The sequence below is a fragment of the Otolemur garnettii genome, unplaced genomic scaffold, assembly GCF_000181295.1.
Source record: "Otolemur garnettii isolate 467f Iridium unplaced genomic scaffold, OtoGar3 scaffold00020, whole genome shotgun sequence".
NCBI classification, from domain to species: domain Eukaryota; kingdom Metazoa; phylum Chordata; class Mammalia; order Primates; family Galagidae; genus Otolemur; species Otolemur garnettii.
Window position 1 is genome coordinate 12,815,004 of NW_003852415.1, and position 20,616 is coordinate 12,835,619.

The following is a 20,616-nucleotide window of genomic DNA, read 5'->3' on the forward strand; positions in this document are numbered from 1 at the left end:
TAAAAAAAAAATTCTGTGAAATTAGAAAATACCAAAGTAATATAAAAGGTATTGAAAGATGCTGGAGAGAATTGAAAGATTGCTTGAAAATGTATATTAGGATAGCAGCAATTTAAATCTATGACAAAGTGAAATAATATTTTTAAGAATTTGATAAAAATTAATAGTTTCTCTAAAATTGTGTATAGTGAAACACCATAAAAATAAAATTAAAACATTTATATTTGCTTTATGGAATTTATCACCCCAAAAAAAATTTCAAACTGAAACAGTCTAAGATTATAAAATAATGTGACCAAAAGGAGATAAATTCAGACAACTATTATTTTATGCAATACTCAATATTAAGAACTAAAAAATTAGCAACTTTCAGTTTGGAGAAAAAAATATTAGAGGTAAAATTCTTTGTTTCACAAGGGAAGCTGGAAAATCAATAATTTATTAATTTTTTCAAGGTCAACATACTTGACAAAATTACTAAAACAATTTTAATCAGGGACAGGGTGAGGTGTTGATACCCATAATTGTAGCACTCTGTGTGGTTGAGGCAGGTAGATTGCCTGATCTCAGGAGTTGGAGACCAGCCTGATTTAGAGTGAGACCCCATGTCTAAAAATAGCTGGGCTTTGTGTCGGGCACCTGTAGTTACAGCTACTTGGGAGGCTAAGGCAAGAGGATCACCTGTGCCTTTTGAGGGTGCTGTGAGCTATGATAGCACAGCACTTCTACCAAGTGAGACTTTGTCTCACAAACAAAAAATATCAATTCACAAATGTCTAAACCACTATGATCCAAAAATTATAAGTATACATTTATCCCAATATTCATGGTATATTAGAAAAATTGATCTCATAGTAGATCATAGTTAAGACTATTTCAAACAATAGCTACTATTCAGACAGTTGTTCTGATATAAAGTGCTTTTTTCTATGTTTCTCCTAAAGGAACTCAATCAGGTTAGCACAGTGATTTAAAAGATGTATAGCATGTCACAAAAATGTTAAGAAGCCACTTTCAAGAAAGAAAACGTTATAGAACCCCCCACCCCACCCCTGTCAAGAGGCTAAGAAAATTCTTGGTAAAGCAAATCAGAATTTAATAGTCTGATGTAGCCTAACCATAAGGGGGCAGTAGAGTAAAAGTTCAAAACCTCATCCCTGCTGTGTGCCTGGCTTGAATACAGCTCAGGCATATACAAGAGAGTAGAAACCTGCAATAGGATAGTCCTACCTCTCAATGCTTCAGATTTCTTATAGATAAGTTGTGAACTTGTAGTATTAAAGCTAAACTTAAATGAGATTATATATATATATATATATGTATATATAATTTTTAAAAGAATGCCTAGCATACGTTAAGCATTCAACTTTTATTATGTATGTTCCCATTGATTCTCTTAGATTGGACACATACAATATGAGGTCAGACAGTTCAGTGTGTGAACTCATCCTAGTGAAGTGCTACACACCTCATTGCTGAATAGCACTACAGTCACCTTCCAGGGTAGCCCCCATAGGGAAGGGAGCCAGTATGGAGGCCACCCTTCAAAGCAATTTTGGAATTCTTTTTCTAGAATGGCCCTCAGTGCTGTTGTAATACTAGTTCTAACAATTGAGTTTGTTAACTCACCTTAGGAAAAGTGCTACATACCTCATTCTGACTATTGCTGTGGTTACAGGATCATCAGGAGGAGTACTTTGAAGGTGAATGTAATGATAGTCAGCAATGGAGTATGGTAGCACTTTTTTCTAGGATGAATTCATGAACTTAATTGTGATTTCATATGATTGTGATCCTTCAAATTTGATTCTCATGGGACTCTTTTTGTTTTGTTTTTTTTTCCCAGAAACAACTCAAGGAACTAACATTTTTACACAACACATTTTGGGAAGTGATATTGTAGAGGAATCTGTCTAATATTACATTTTAGGACTATTATATAAAAATTAACTAACCACGTAGTTATTCGTTCAACAAACATGGTAAGCTCCAACTGCATACCAGGTATTTGTGGATCCTACGTTGATAGACAGGAGCAAAGGCACGTTTATCTTGCATTCTATCTGAGTGAAACACAATAATTTTCAAGGAATCAATACTTTTCAGTAAATGTCAAAGGTCATTGAGGATGGCCCCCTGAATTTAAAAATATCAATGATTTACTTTTCCTCCTTAAGAATTATTTTACTACTAAAGAGAGAATTATAGACTTCACATTTTAGTTTTATTCCTAAGTAGTTTGCTTTTGCACTATTCCTATGCTTTTCTGATGTCACAAAAGTAATATTTTACTCATCAAACATTAGTGCTATTCTATGGTGGCATTGTGCTGGATACCATGATTAAAAAGTGAATATGAATGAGACAATTCTGCCTTCAGTGAGTTTAAGTCTCTCTTGGAAGAAATATTTTTAAAGAGCAATGACATCAACACAAAGACAGTCATAATATTGGAAGACAGAGCATTATGTATCAGCAGCAGCACTTTACATAAAAATTAACATACAATTGATTTATATAACCCATCAAAAATATTCTTTTTTTTTTTTTTTTTTTTTGAGACAGAGCCTCAAGCTGTCCCCTGGGCAGAGTGCCGTGGCATTACAGCTCACAGCAACCTCCAACTCCTGGGCTCAAGCGAGTCTTCTGCCTCAGCCTCCCAAGTAGCTGGGACCACAGGCGCCTGCCACAATGCCCGGCTATTTTTTGGTTGCAGCCGTCATTGTTGTTTGGCGGGTCCGGGCTGGGGATTCGAACCCGCCACCTTAGGTGTACGTGGCTGGTGCCTTAGCCGGTTGAGCTATAGGCGCCGAGCCCATCATAAATATTCTTAAGAAATACAAACTAGAACAAAAAATATTACTTGGAGTCTCAGGATGTGACTTATATTATTTACTTACTGGAAGACTCTTTTGTTAATTTGAATACATTAGGAATTAAAAGAAGACAAAATGAAACTCTGTCTTGCATGGTAACAGTTCCAAATCACATCTCCAAGGCAAGGCCTAAAGAGTCCAAGGATATTTAGAAAACAAGAATACTTCAATATCGTTCTTACAGCTGTTTAAAACTATATAATAACACTACTATTCTATGAAAAGTGTCATTGATATTTTGATACGAATGGTCTTGAATCTGTAGATAGCTTTGTGTGATGTGAACACCCTAACAATATTGTTTATTCTAATCCATGAACACATGAACACAAAATAGCCTTCCTTTTATTATTTCCTCATTCATATTTTTTGATCAATGTTTTATAGTTTTTATTGCAGACATCTTTTCAACTCTTTGGTTAAATTTATTCCTAGCCTTTTTTTTTTTTTTTTTTTTTTTTTTTTTTTTTTGGTAACCATTATAAACAGGATTATTTTCCTAATTTCTTTTTCAGGTAGTTTGCTCTGGACATATAGGAAAACACTGATAATATTATATGTTTATATACTGCAACTTTACTGAATTCTTTTCTTAGTCCTCACACTTTTTTGGTGAAGTCTTTAGCGTTGTTTACATATAAGATCACGTCATCTGCATACAGAGACAATTTGCCTTTCTCTTATCTAATGTAGATGATTTATTTCTTTCTTTTGACTAATTGTTCTTCCTAGGACTTCTAATACTATATTGAATAAAAGTGGGAAAAGTAGGCATCCTTGTCTTGTTCCAGATCTTAGAAGAATGGTTTCAACTACTCCTCATTCAACATGATGTTAGTTTCTCACGTAAGGCTTATTTTTAGTGTTGTGGTAGATTCATTCTATACCTAATTTGTTAAGCGTTTCTTATCACAAAGTTTGTTTAAATTTTCTGAAATGCTTTTTCAGAATCTATTGACGTGATTGTCCTTGGTCCTTGATGTGATGTTATATATCACATTTATGATTTGCTTAAGTTGAATCATTTTTGATAAATCTAATTAGGTCATGGTGAATTTTAATATGCTTTTGAATTAAGTTTCTAGCATTTTGATGAGTATTTTTTCATCTATGTTTATCAGAGATATTGGCCTCCACTTTTCTTTTTTGTTGCATTTTTCTTTGTCTGGTCTGTGTTAGGTGATATTGTCCTCATAGAATGAACTTGGAAAATATATCAAGATACACAGAAATACATCCAGAGATAGCCAACTGATTTTCAATGAAGGCACCAAGAACACACATTAGAGATAAGACAGTCTCCTCAATATATGGTGCTGGACAAAATAGGTACCATATATAGGAGAATAAAATTTGACACTTATCTTTCACCTTATACAAAACTAACATCAAAATAAATTAAATATTTGTAAGACTTGAAAGTATAAAACCTCTAGAAGAAAACCAAAGGAAAATGGCTCATGACATTAGTCTGTGCCTGGCTTTTGGGACAGGAAGAAAAAGGACAGGCAGCAAAAGCAAACATAGATGAACTAGATTTCATAACTCTAAAAACCTTCTGTACAACAAAGGAAATATAATTTGTCTAAAGAGATAACTACAGAAGAAAGAAAATATATGTGCCATTTGATCCTGCAATTCCTCTACTAGGTATATATCCAGACAACCAAAAATCGGTCTACAACAAAGACATTTGCACAAAAATATTTATTGTAGCCCAATTCATAATTGTCAAGTCATGGAAGCAGCCCAAGTGCCCATCGACCCATGCATGGATTAACAAACTGTGGTATACGTGTACCACGGAATATTATGCAGCCTTAAAAAAGATGGAGACCTCACCTCTTTTATGTTCACATGGATATAGCTGAATCATATTCTTCTTTGTAAAGTATCTCAAGAATGGAAAGAAATACCCAATGTAGTCAATACTATTATGAAATAAATTTATAACCACCCATGCTTTCATAGAAGATGAAACACAATTATAGCCCAGGAAGAAGGAGAAAGGAGGAGGGCAACAGGTAGAGGGAGGGTAGTTAGTGGGTTCTCACCTGTTGTGTATATTGCAAGTATACATGTCAAATATATTAACAGTAGAGTGTAAATGTCTAAACACAATTGAATAAGTGAGGTGAATGATATGTTGACCAGGTTGATGTGAACATTCTAGATTGTATATAGAGTCAGCACATTGTACTGCATAAATACAGTAGTGTACACAGTTATGGTATATTTAAAAAATGTGCAAATTGCAAACCTGACAAAGGATAATATCTAGCATATATAAAAAATTCAAACTGCTCATTAGCAAAACAACAAATAATCATATTATAAAATAGGCAAGAAATCTGAATGAACATTTCTCAAAAGAAGACAATAAAAATTGCCAACAGTTATATTAAATAATGCTCAATATCATTAATCATTAGGGAAATGCAACTCAAAACCACAATTAGATGTTACCTCATCCCAGTTTAGAATGCCTAGTATCAAAAAGGCAAAAACTAACAAATGTAGCATGGATGTGGAGAAATAGGAACTCTTATCCACTGTTGGTAGGGATGTAAATTAGTATTTCCATTGTGGAAAGCAGTATGGAAGTTCCTCTAAATGTTACGAATAGAATTATCATATATTCCAGCAATCCCACTATAGGGTATGCATCCAAAATAAATGCAATCAATATGTGGAAGAGGTATCTGCATTCCATGGTTATTGCAGCCCTCTTTGTAATAGCAAAGATATAGAATCAACCTAAGCATATATCAACAGATGAATGGATAAAGAAAATGTGGTGCAGATATGGAATGAAATATTATTCAGCCATAAAAATAAATTAAATCCTGTCATTTCTGGCAACATGAATAGACCTGGAGAACGTCATGCTAAGTTAAATAAACCAGGCACAGAAGGACAAATACAGCATGATCTCACTCATTTGCGGAATTTTAAAAAGCTGATCTCATAAAAGAACACAGTAGAATAACAGTTACCAGAGGCTGGGGAAAGTAGAGGGGATGAGAGGTTGGGGAAAGATTGGTCAACTGGTACAAAATTACAGATAGAGGGCAGGAATAATTTTTCATGTTCTATCATTGCACAGTAGGTTGAAAATAGTTAAAACTATTAGGAGAGAAGGTTTTAAATGTTCTCACCTCAAATAAATGGTAAATGTTTGAGGTCATGGTTAAACTAAGTACCCTGAATTGATCATTACACAATGTACATGTGTATCAAAACATCACTCCATACCCTAGACAATCAAAAATAAAGCAAAAATATTAAAGTAATGACAAAAGAATCATCCTAAGGGTTTAGCTTCCTGACAATCAAACACACTGGTAAATATGATGCTCAGGTGATTAAGTGAAAGCTGGAAAGCCAGAAGTCAACTTTAACACATTGACTGCCTCACTAGAAAACAAACAAACAAACAAAAAAAACAGCATTTTTTCCTTGAGGTTACTGTGTTTTATTAAAAAAAAAAAAACAGAATAAAAACTTTGAAAACAAAATGATCCTTTTTAATTTAATTTCAAAAATTGTTTTCTTTTTATTGTTTTCTGCGCCTGAGTTATATGCAACTCATGTGACACTAGAATCAATTTTTTTACACTGCCACCACATGTGATTCACCACATACTTATGGGATTTGGCTGTGAGAATTGAGTCTTTTATCCTTCCACAAGTACTGAGTTGTATCTGGAGTGGACTTTGGGTGGTCCTGGATGAAACCTCTGGATCATACACCCTAAGTATGTGCAATAGTGTCCTATCACCCCATGCCATCATATCAATTTTGCTTAAAGAACCACCAGGCAAATGCTCAAGGGGAAATGAGCAATTGGAAATTCTGGTAATCGGAGAACACAAGCCAGCATCGTATAGCTTAGGTGGGGCATTTGGGTGGGCCTGCTGGAGTGGGGAGACATGAAAAGAGGAGATAAGCAGATTGACAGCGAAAATGATGAGCAGAGGTTTCACAGTGCGGTCAGCAAGCATGCAATGGACGTCCTTGCCTATCTACCAGTTCAATGTGTGTCACGAGGCCCTGGCTCAAAAGTAGCTTGAATTAAAAGCAACTCATATGGCAGTGAATGTGTTAAATATTCCTCCTCTTAGGAATGTATATATTGATATTCTATTCACAAACATGTATACACACACACACACAGATATATACATATATACACACAAATATACATACACACTTACATTTTTATATCTTACTGGTTTATATATCTTCAATATAAATATCCCCATACAAAGTCAGACTATTAAGTTTGTGAACTGATGCTAGGAAAAGTGCTACATACCTCATTGCTGAATATCCCTGTGGTCAGCTTTGAAGTACCCTCCTTGGCCATCTGGTGACTGTAGTGATATCCAGCAATGACATATGTAGCACTTTTTCTAGCATCAGTTCACAAACTTAATTGTCTGGCCTCATATATACATTTCACAAGATTTGGTGTAAGAGTTGTCAGGAATTCTCTCACACACTTCATGGGGATTGAGGAGTCCTATGAAATGCTAAATGTAAGCTGGAAAACCAGGAAAGCCAGTAGTATGATTCAGTCTGAGTCCTAAAGCCTAAAACCCAGAAGCATCATACCAGATAAGGGGGAAAATAGATTTCCCAACTTAAACAGGAAATTAAGTACTTTGTTTGCTTTTTTGATCTATCCAGACCCTCAAAGAATTGCATGATGCGTGCCTGTATTAGTAGTAGTAAAAAGTAGTAGAAGTAGTAGAAGTAGTAGAAAAGTAGTAAAGTAGTAGAAAAGTAGTAAAGTAAAGTAGTAGAAAAGTAGTAAAAGTAGTAGAAAAGATCTTCTTTCCTAAGTCTACAGATTGAAATGCTAACCTCCCAGACACACCTAGAAATTATATTATATCAGCCTGGGCACCCCTTAGCCCAGTCAAGTTGACAATAAAATTAATAATCACAGTACCTGTGACAGAGACTATTGTCCACAAATGTCCTTTGTCTCCTTATTCTATAAAAATAGAATTATAAAATCAGTTTGGTGGTTCAATTCAACAACAGGAACTTTGATCTTATCATTCTTTGTGTGATGATAAACTCTGATATATGGCACAAGTTTAAAACTCCATACCTACTGCATCTTTATTTCCTAGAGTTGCTATATTGCTAATTTATCTAGTTTCTCTAAAACTTGGACCTTCATCTCCATGTCAACATCCTATATTAGGGAGTTTGACTTGGTGGCTGGGACCTATTAACTTTTTGGTGTGAAAATACCCTTGGCCATCTTCAAAAGTGACTTGTTTGGGCTTCTGTCTTACTGTGTATGCCCGGATTCCCCATGGCTTCAAGCTGAATATTTCCTCTGCCTGACAAACCACATGAACTAACCACTGCATTCCTACAGTTGCCTGTATTTCCACAGTGGGTAAGTCTAGTCTCAGGATCGGGTTACTCCATGTATGCTGCATGAGAAGGGATTTAGCAGACAGTAGAGCCAGTCAAGTTCAAGGGTGAAATTGTGTTTTCAGAAGTTCTAATAATACTGGAACATGAAATCCCTTGTAGAACCTATTTTCTACTCAGCTGTTTTTTTTTTTTTTTTTGAGTGGATTTCTTTTCTTAAAAAAGAATTTTACAGAACGTCTGTACCTAAAACACATAAAAAGCAAATTTTGATTAAATTAGAATGGAAATTCCCCCCTACCCCAATCATAAGTAAATCCTGAACTTCTGTGGCCCATTTGTTGAAATCCATGGAACTGTTTTAACCACTAAATGACAAAATTTAGGCTCCAGAGCTGTAAAAATGACATTAAAGTACATCAGAGGCAGACCTGGGTTGGTTAGTGGATTTTCTTTCCCGTGCCATTCCCTCTATCAGTGGCCAACTCCATAGGAGATTGCATGTCACTAAATAGAAATATCAGAGTTCATTTTACATGTGAGACGAAGCAAAAAAGCACTTAAAATTTTTACTTATAATTGAGGGGAAAGTCTTTTCTTTCTTCTGGTGCTTAACTTGTTGAATAAAAAATGATCCCTCACAACCCTTTACATATAATTAAAGGTTAATCCATTTTCATGGTGGTATTCATATGAATACTCCATAGAACCTTTGGGGCAGATGTATCCCTAGGTGACTGTCAGAAGCATTTGTTTCTCTGGAGTTTGGTGGTCTTCAGTAACCAACTCAAAGAAATTTTGGTGGGATGCCTTTTAGTTTAACTGAGTATTAAATAGCGTTTATATGACATGCTGGCAAATTTAAAACATTAATGTTTATAACTGAAAATAAAATCTGGAAATTCTCGATGGATTAGAAAATATTGGAAACTGTACTCCAAAGAAGTTATATAATTACGCTGATCACATTTGGTATTCTCATAATTTTAGTGGCTTTTAAATTATCCCATGTATTTTGTCCAATATAATTATTTCATTGGTATAAGAAATCGCAGTTTGGATAAAGATGCAATTTAGCTCACTTTATGCATTTTGGCATATTATTCCTTTGCAAAATTTATAAATTACAACGAATGAGGTCACGTAAGTGGCAGTGGGAAATAAAATGCATCAATATACATGCATTTTTAATAGGATTCAGCACGTTTCAAGAGCACAAAAGAATTGTGAAACAGAGGCTTTTTGTAAATATTGAAAAACAGCATTCAAAGAGCTATATTTCTAGAACATTGTTTTTCTACTTTGTTCTGTGGTTTGATAGTAAAAGCTTTTCTTGAAGTTGGTTTTAATTTACATCCTGAATAATTGGATCCCTTTGTTCTTAGGATTAGTAAAACAAACCAAAAAAAAAAAGAAAAATCCAAGCTGATGTTATTTATTACAAGCCTAGTGTCAGGAAGAAATAGATAAACAGACAGCTAGATAAATAGAAATAATAGATGAGTAGACGTGTGTATGTATGTCTGTGTGTGTGTGTATCATCTCTGTGTACTCAGACACACACTCAGTTTTACACATGAAATCCAGCTGGGGAAACACTGTCTCTTTCTACTCTTCCATTACCTGTGTGTTCCCAAATCTAATATCTTGTGGTCCGGCTATATTAATCAACAGATTTCCAGAACATTAGAGACGGTTTTTCATTTTCCAGCCTTTGCTCCTCCTCCTTCCTTCTGATTATGTTGTCATTTCTTCCTGTGAGTTTAATAAATTGTAGGGTCAGATATTTCTCTAAAGCTTTCCTTGATCAACTTTCTTAGATTTTAAAATATTTTCTGGATTTTAAAATCCTGTTACATATCAGACCTTCATTGAAAGTCTTAAATCACCTCAGCCTCAGAACATTTAAAGTACACGGCATTTGCCATCCTGATAAACGCCAGAAAGCATAATGTATGGAAAAATCATTCCCCTGAAATCTATCTTTCCTCTGAATAAAACCCTTCTCACTGGTCCCATTGGCACTGGCAATTATATTTTATCAACATGCCACAAATCTATCATCACTCTCTTATTTAGTAAACATCATTGTGTCCTATGTCCTAGGAAAAATCTAGGGCCATCAAATAAGAACCTTATTGATCTTTCCAATTCTCGCTCTCTCTTTTCCTCATTTTCTTCATACTTTCTGTCTGTCTCCCAGCTCATCTCTTCCCTGGGCCAGGTGCTTTCTGCTCGCAGTTAGCCCATCCCTCTTTGTCCTTTTGGATGACATTTAACTGACCTCCATCTACCCACCACCATTAATAATGCCACATTGTATGAAGATCCCTCTTAGGAGTATAATGTTTGAATTATAGAGCTAGTTCATAGTTAATTTGGCCAATTACTTACAAGTATCTGTTCAGAAAACCCTACACCAAGTTACACTCAACTAGAAAAGCTCAACAATTCCTGCTTGTATATACCTTTCTCAATAATTGGCTAATCTACCTGATAATTTATGTCAACCAGATATTGACTGAGCTTTCATTGTTGCCTTTAATTTGCATTTTTCTGATTACTAATAAGTTTGACATTTCTTATCTTCTTAATCATTCATTTTGCCTTTTGAGAAATGGGAATATGTATTATGTTTCTATATTTTAATATTAGTTTTTTGTTAATATCATATTTATTTTCAAGTATGTTTCATCATATAGCCTGGATATGAAATGTATGTGAGTTTTAACAAGGGGATGGCTTTTTCTAACTTATCATTTGTTTGTTAACTTTGTCATGATTTTCAAAGGATGGAATTTTTTCCCTTTAGAATTTTGGAACTATTTGGAGACATTTTTGCTTATCTGAGTAATGGGGAAATTTATATTGGCATCTTGTAGGTTGAAACTGAGGAAACTAGATATTCTACAAAGCTTTCAAATGTCCCACTAGCTAATTGTTTGGCTAACAAAAGATTATGATTAGTTTATTCTAGAACTCACTTTAAATTTACCACAAAGTAATTTTGAATAGTTTTTAATATACATAATTTTACCCAGAAGTGCACCTTAATGTAAATTTAAAAAGTTATCTTTTTGGGAACCTCACCAAGAGAAGGTAACCATTTATGAAAATGAAATCACAAGTGTGAATGACCCTCTCAGTATTTAAGTACTCATTGAAAGTTCCCTCATCAATTAACATTTTGCTTTTGAAATTGAAGTGATTCTATACATAGATGCTAATACATGTATAGATAGTGCCTAAAAAGATTGTACCATATCAAATACTGAATCATTTAATATGAATGTAATTAATGTTCAACTTATATTAGTGAAATATATTATTCTTTTTAATATTGTATGTGATAATAGGTTTATGGTATCCATTTTGGTAAGCATAGAAAGGAGAGCTTTACACAATATTTGTTATAAAAAAGGAGATTTGGGATCTCATGCTATATTTATGTCTGTATTAAACATAAGTGAACATCAATCTTCAACTTTGAGAATCACATAGGCATCAGCTTTTTTCTCATAGTTTATGCTTTTTTCATCTTGTTGAAGAAATTCTCCACTCCCTATGGGTCACAACAGCATACACATACACGTCTAGTAACTATACACACACTCACATTTCTGCTGTTAACTTTGTAGCTATAATATTCACACTTAAGTTTAGTCCAAATTAAGTGCACAGTGATATGTGGTAAGATAGGTATTTTGTTTGATTTTTTAGTGGCATTAACTAAAATTTTTCAATATTATTTGTTTCCCAACAGATTATACTTTATCCCATTGTTTTTTCAGTGCCACCTTATCATATATGTATTTCCCATAATATGAGCTCACCCATGAGCCTAGGTGATATCTGATGCTTTTTTGGTCTTCCTTTTATTTCCTGCAGGGGTGCTTTGCGTTTTTTACACTGTATTTTTGGTGTAATAGGATATATAAATATGTATGCATATATGTATATATATCATCTGTGATATTCATAAATCGTTATTCCTTTATGTAATTTGTAAATGATTTTACTTAAAATATAAAAGATAGCTAGACTAAGAATGTACTGAATTCATGCATTTAGTGTGGGGTATTGCCATCTTTGCATCATTCGCTTGCAGGATTCATTAACGTATGCATTCCCATTTTGCACATAACTATTTGTGTTATTTAATTTTTATTCTCCACATATATGCTGTTCATTATCTGTTGTCAGTTACTATACATTTGAACTTTTTTCTTGTCACTGTAATTATACACTATGTTTAGCTTACAATGATTATTGTGTGTATATAAAATCGTAAATTTTTTAAGTTGTGTATGAATCTGGAAATCTTATTAAATTTTATACTTTTAATAACTTGTTGATTCTGATCCTTTGTTATGCAATCACAATGTCTTCCTAGATCAATAATTTTATATCTTCCTTTCTAATACTTATACCTCTTATTTTTTCTTCGAGTTATATTGGGGAGAGTTTCGGGAAAATATTAAAAAGTAGTGATAACAGTAATATTTGTCTTGTAAATTTTAAAGGAACATCTAAAGTTTCCATGTAAAGTCTCATGTTTTTTGTATGTTTGGGTACACAAGCTTCATCAGTGTAAGAAACTGTACAAATACATTGTGATTCTTACTTGCTAGGAAATTTATTGTATTTTTTGGACAGAGTTGATTATGGTTAAGAGTACTGGTACAAGAGAGATTGCTAGAGTTCAAACTGTGGTGCAATCACTACCAAATGCACTTTCTGTCTTCTTCCCTTCTTTTTTATGTAAAATTTGATTGATAATAATAACATCTTCCTTATATGATTTTCTGAGTGTTAAAGGAATTTAGATGTAAAAGAATCTCAGAACAGATCCTGGCACATGGGAAATGTGAACTGTTAAATACTTTATTAGATTTTCTTGCTGAATAAATTCCAGTTAATCTGTATGTATTCTAGTATTTTGTGTTCTACTTTAATTTTCCTTTTCATCCTCTAATTTTTTTTTTTTAAGACCTAGTCTCCCCCTATCATCTAGACCAGAGTGCTGTGGCATTAGCCTAGCTCACAACAACCTCAAACTCCTAGGCTGACGTGATACTCCTGCCTCAGTCTCCTAAGTATCTGGGACTACAGTACCTGCCACAATGCCCAGCTAATTTCTCTATTTTTGGTAAGGGTGGTCTCACTCTTGCTTGGACTGGTCTCAAACTCCTGAGCTCAAGTAATCCTCCTTCCTGGGCCTTCCAGAGTGCTAGAATTACAGGCATGAACAGCCAACACACCTGTTCTTTAAATCCTAAATTTTGACATGATTCTTATATTGGGAACTAGGGATATAATTTTATATTAACGCAAAGATTATTACTTAGGTCGAATTGGTAAATGGAAATTATTCTTATTTTTACAGTAAAACTTACAAAAAATATTTAAAATATACAAGTGGCAACGTACATATAAATTTAAAAGTTTAAATTTTAAATAAATATAAAATTTTATAAAATATATGAGAATTATAACATGCTTTTACATATGCTAATTTTAATCTTTGAATGGTGCTACATCTATTAACACTCCATCTACATTTTGCATTGATGTCTCTTGTACCCATGTTGGAGGAAACTGATGTGGTAAATTTTGGGCTTGCATTCTGTTGCTTAATTTTTGTTTTTCTTAACACAAATTATTAAGTAATATACTGTCTCATTTTATGGATTTAAACTATAATCTCCTTTTCTTTCTTTCTTTTTTTTTTTTTTTTGCAGTTTTTGGCCAGAGCTGGGTTTGAACCCACCAACTCCAGCATATGGGGCTGGCCCCATCCTCCTTTGAGCCACAGGCACCTCCCTCCTTTTTTTTTGTTTTTTTAGATCTCTAAGTGTTTTCCAAACATCTTTCCAAAAGGAACGTCGTATTAGTTTGCATTCCCACCAGCAATGTAGAAATGTTCACTTTTCTCCACATCTACACCAACATCTCTGGTTTTGGGAAACCTACCATTTGATCCTACAATTCCTCTACAAAGTATATATCCAAAAGACCAAAAATCACATTATAACAAAGACATATGTACCAGAATGTTTATTGCAGCCCAATTCATAATTGCTAAGTCATGGAAGAAGCCCAAGTGCCAATCGACCCATGAGTGGATCAATAAATTGTGGTGTATGTACACCATAGAATATTATGCAGTCTTAAAGAAAGATGAAGACTTTACCTCTTACATGTTTACATGGATGGAGCTGGAACATACTCTTCTTAGCAAAGGATCTCAAGAATGGAAGAAAAAGTATCCAATGTACTCAGTTTTACTATGAAACCAATTTATAGCTTTCTTATGAAAGCTATAAGCCAGTTATAGCCCAAGAAAAGAAGGGGAAAGAAGAGCAGGAGGGGAAGGGGGAGGATGGGTAGAGGGAGAGTAATTGGTGGGACCACACCTACAGTGCATCTTACACAAGGGTACATGTGAAATTTACTAGGAGTAGAATATAAATGTCTTAACATACTAACTAAGAAAATGCCATGAAGGCTATATTGACCAGTTTGATAATAGCATTTCAAATTGTATGTAAAACTAGCACATTGTACCCCATGATTGCATTAATGTACACAGCTAAGACTTGATAAAAAATATATATATATAAAACCTCCTGTGACTTGCTTATTTTACTAAACAATAATAGTGAGTTTTATTCATGTTGATACATATACTTCTAGATTACTTTTACAACTGTATAGTATTTTTCTTTTATTAATTCACCGTAAATTGGTCATCTTGTTTAGGGTGATTGACAATAGAACCTTTTCATAAAAGTAGTTCAACTATAAACATTCTATACATGCTACCTGGTACACATTGTCGAATTTCTCTGTTACTGCAGTAACTTTTGACATCCCAGCCTTTTTCATGTATTCCAATGGTAGGAATAAAATGATGTTTCATGGTGACTCAATTTGCAAATTACTGAATGTATGAGGTTGAACTTGCCTATTGTACAAGCCATCTCTTCTTCCTCCACTGTAAAATATCCATTTTTCACCTTTGCTTGTATTTTAATTGTTCTGCGTTTTTATCTTAAATATCTACAAATCATTTATGTGTGTTTTGGATGCTAAGACTTTTTCAGTTGTTTGTATTCTAAAATATTGATGCAGTTTGCAAATTTATCTTTAAAAGTTTTTAAATAATGTTTTGCTACACATAAAGTTGTATTTTAATTCACTTAAGTATATTTAACATTTTTATTTCTCTGAGTTTATGTATATGTATTTATCAAAATATTTCAACTTTTCAACTAAATTTGTCATGGCATTCACAGAATGTCAGTTAATTTATTTTTTATGGAATAAACTTTAAGGTGCTTTGTGTTGATGTCTTAAAGTGAATAAAAGGGATCAAAACCATTAATTGAATAACTGACTTTATGTTTAAAGCATCTAATGACACTGATATAAAGATAGAATAAATTGACTGATTTTGAAGATTATTCTGACTTTATTTTTCATAAATTAAGTTAATAAATGAATTAAATTAATGTATAAAGACATCATTAGGTTTAAGTGAAAGGTCATGCTTTATAGAGTAATATGTGGCTGCGTTTTCCTTAGCAGTACATGTGTCTTTGGAAGTTATCTTTATATCAACTACTAACTTTTTAAATAAATGCTAATGCTCCTTCATCATATTCCTATCTAACAGTTTTTAGGTAGTCAGTAGTACAGAGAGTGGTTTCATATGAATGATAAACGTCAACACATACTTATTCAAGCTAGACACCCTGAGATGTCAGAATTGAGAATTTAGTGTTTCATTAAATACAAATCTTGATTTTTGAGCTCACTCTTCCTAAAAGATTTATTTCAAAGCTTAAAAAGCATTACAAACATGTTTAAAAAGTGGTTTTAGGTGTTTTCCATAAAATAAATGATAATATCAGAGAAGCAAATGCATTCAGACTACCTTCTGTATGGTCTAGGCTGGGTCAGGGTCCATTTCACACATGTTCACATGCCCCCTGCTTACAATCTCACGTTTCTGTGATGCCTGATGGCTTTGCACATCAGGCCACAAACCAGAACCCCACACACTTGGGTAGTACATTGAGTGCCAAGGAGAACTTTGACATCTAATTGCTCTCTCATAATTGCTCAGGTCCTGAAGGAGGGAGATGACCTTAGATACTCCTTATAGAGCATATCTGATTTCCTCATGAGAGCTCAGTTTGCTGCTCCAGATAAGGGAGTACCATTTGTATTTGGAAAAGGTTGAGAAACTAATGACATGTTAACATTCTTCGATAATTCATATTTAACCCTGTGCTAGAAGAACAACAGGATTAAAGTGTGTTTCACATGCTTTTGGGTGAGTCTGTGGAAGAAGCTGGATGTACAGAGCAGAAGTCTACGACTCCCATCCTAGTTTATTTCAAAGCAATAATTAACAAAAAACAAATTTGCTAAACAATGAAGTCCTAAATTGGACAGGAAAATGGAAAAGTATGTATAAACTAAACTATCCAGGGCAAGCAAGGAGGCATGGCAGCCTATCCTGAGGAACCATTTCAAAGGTTTCCATGCATATAATTTTCTTTGCATGTTAGCCAAGTGTATATCGTTATGACATGGGCATGTGTAAGTGATATTTTGTTATCTCCAACATTATATTCTTTGTTGTTTTTCCTTTTATTGTGTGTTAGAGTCATCCACACAGTTATATGGACATTTAATACCATGCTCCTAAACACTGCGTAATGTCATCACCATGAACAAAGTTCCGGTGAAACAACCTTAATTGCATCCCCTTGTGGACATAAGGGAGAATGTAATTTACCAGTCAGTTTGAAGTATTGTAAATACTTTTTCCCATTCCATTAACTTAATGGCCTTCTCGTATAATTGAACATAAATCTTGATTTTGGTTCGATCAATGTTACCTATCTTTCATGGCTGATATTTTCTGATTTTTTAACTTTTATTTAAGAAGTAATCCCCACACTTCTAAGTCACAAAATTATTTGCCTGTAGTTTATTTCATCACTGTTACAATATTACCTTTCATTTGTATCATTTTCTTGCTTATGAAATTTTTGTTAATACTATTTCATAGTCATACAATTTTGTATCTATGTTCTTTTGATCAATTGTGTGCTAAATACAATTAGAATGATAACTTAAATCAGTTTAATATTTTAGCAGTTACAGCAAAATAGTTTTAAATTACATTTGAGGGGATTAATAAGACATTTTAAAACATAAAACATTATATATAATGCGAGGATAAATATTGTGAAGGAAATGTCTGGGCTTAAAGCAGAAAAGGGGAGATATAGAATTTGTGACTTTTACAGAAGAACTTGTTTACATATTTTCAATAAAAAATTGTGTATTTTAAAGCATACAGCATGATGATTGCATTTTTATTCTATCTAACTTCTGCCTTTATTTGATACTAGGCAAGAATAAAGTACTTTTTGTTTGTTTTTTTTTCCTTTGTGTGATACAATGTATTTTCAATACCATCTATTAATCAATATTTTCTTACCTCTCAATTTGTGGAATCATTTTTAAAAAATAAGTTCATATGTACGTGCCTAAACACTGGTTATGAGACCTGTGTATTTTGTATTTTCTTATTTGCCTATTTGTTTTCAAAAACCACAAAGATTTTATGTGTGTTATTTTTCACATCATTAAATATGTCAATATCTATCTCGGCAAGCTCTGTTGATCAATCTTTTCTTGTGAGTTTATTCAGTTATTTTTGGACATTTATTACTACTTTACATTTAGTATAATTTCACCTATTACTTAAACATTTAACTGACATTTTGTTTCAATCACATTTATATATTTGTGTGGGGGAGAAGTGGCCTATGCTTTGACTGAATTGTTCTATCTATGAGCAAGCAGCCTTTTCCCATTTAGTCATTTACTTTGCAAGCTATGTGGAAATTATTTTCCCTTATAGAGATTAGTACATACATAACTAATTATTGGTGACTTTCACTGATTTGTAGTTATTGTAAATTACATTTGTTTTCATATTTAATCATTGGTATTTGATAATGTAAAGAAACATTGTCTATAAATTGATAATTTGAACTATATTATAAATTCCAATAACTGGTTAATTATATCCATTTTTTGAAATAGATGATCATACAATATCTGCAAATAATGGCGTATTTTCTGTTTTCATTTGGTACTTATGTTTTTTATTAACGCTTATCTTCTCTTTCCCGTAGCATCGTCTAGACCAGACTGTCTGTCTTATTACATAGCAGCACTGACAGTGGGCATTTTTCTTTTGTTTTTGATGACCAACTTGGGCCATCTAAAGTTCAATCTTTAAACAACATATTTCCCATAGATTTTGGTTTATAAAATATATTTTAAAACACTCTTTTTACCCCTAGGGTGTTAAGAAGTTCTTTTCTTCATATAAATAATAGTTAAACTTTATCAAAGGATTTTTATTCATTGGTTTTAAACAATGTTGATCATTCTTCTTTAATGTGCTGAATTATACTGATGGTACTTCTGTTTGATACATCCTTCAGTTTTTTGCATAAGCCTATTTGATCATGGTATATAATTACTTTGGATATTTAGTATTTTATTTAGGTGTTTTGTTAGTCTTTTGATTAGTTCAAATGGTAAATGGGAATTTTCCAGTTTAGAAAACATAATTACATTATCTTTCTACAATAAACTGAATAGATTTTGCTCTTTTCTATTTTTTTTTAACAACCCTTTGTTACAGGACTGAAGTATTCTTTTAAAGTATGATAGAACTTAACTTCAATATCCCCTAGCTTTGTGAGTTTCCTCCCCAGTGGTTGAGGGGATAAAAATTTTATCCCCTCAATTTTATGGGCAAGTAGTACATCATTGTTTTCTCTAAAAATTGCCTTATTTCAATTATGGTAAAATATTAGCATCATTTGAACGATGTGGTAGTAATAAAGTAAATGAGATGAGGTATATATTAACCAGTGCAATGTAAGCGTTCCTAATTCTATATGAAATCAGCACATTGTACCCCATAAATGCATTAATGCAGACACGAAAAAATATAATAAATGTTTATATGTTACGTGTGTAATTATTTTCAAAATTTACAAAATAAATCAATAATACCCTCAAAATTTAAGTGGTAAAAACTCTGTGTGAATCACAATTTGAATCAACTTAGGAAATCCTGAACAAAGTAAAAGGCACAAATACACAAAATAATTTAAATACCTGACTAATAATTACAATGTAAATTGGTAATGTTGAATTCTAATTTTTATTTGCTTACGTTATAACTTTATTCACATTTTTCCAAACTCAAGAAATCTAAAAGTAAAATAAAATTACTATAACTGTATGCTTTCTTTTTCTTGTACTTATTTCAGATTAATATGAAGGTACAAATGATTAGATTATGTTGTTTGCATTTCTTATGTAAAGTTCATGTTGTAATTGAGCTGTTCACCTGGGTGTTGATGTTTACCTGAGGTTGTGCCCATTAGGTGAGAGCCTACCAATCCCCCTCTCTCTTCTCTCTCTTCCACCCTCTTCTTCCTCCCCCCATTTGAATGTAATTGTGTTTTTCTCTCATGTGGAGGTATAGCTGTTATCTATTGGATACTTGCTATTCTGTTCTTGTGATTCTTGACTGTGTTCAGTTCATGTTAAATCTGGTTATAAACACCCATCACTTTAAAAGATTTTGACTAAGAAATAACATACAAGTACAAAGTATTTGCATAAGCTTAAAATAAGAAATAACATTTTCAGGGAAAATTTTGATGTTTCATAATACTGAAAAAGGCATTTTCCCCCTACATATTCAGATAAGTTAGAGACTTCCTTGCAGATCGTCAGTAAGTAGACAATGAACACTCCTGCTTAACACTCCTGTATTTCTTTCTGAGGTAAATGACCTAAGATAGGGATTTGAATTCAGCACTAATCAAGGACTAAGTTGTCAAATGATTTTTGTTTTATGCCAAGAAATTTATCATTAGTCCAACAACAGAAGAAGTGTTGCCAACTAATTTTAAGAGTTTATTTTTTATTTTTTTTATTAAATCATAGCAGGGTATTTTAATATTATCATGGGGTACAGTGTACTGTTTCTCTATACAATTTGAAATACTTTCATCCAACTGGTTAACATAGTCTTCTTGTCTTTTTCTTACTTATTGTGTTAAGACATTTATATTCTACATTTAGAGAAATTCACATGTACCCTTATAGGATGAACCATAGGCATGATCCCACCAATCACCCTCTCTCCACCCACCTTCCCCCATCCCCTCCCCATCTCTCCCCTCTCCCCATATTCCTGGGCTAAAATTGGGTTATAGCTTTCCT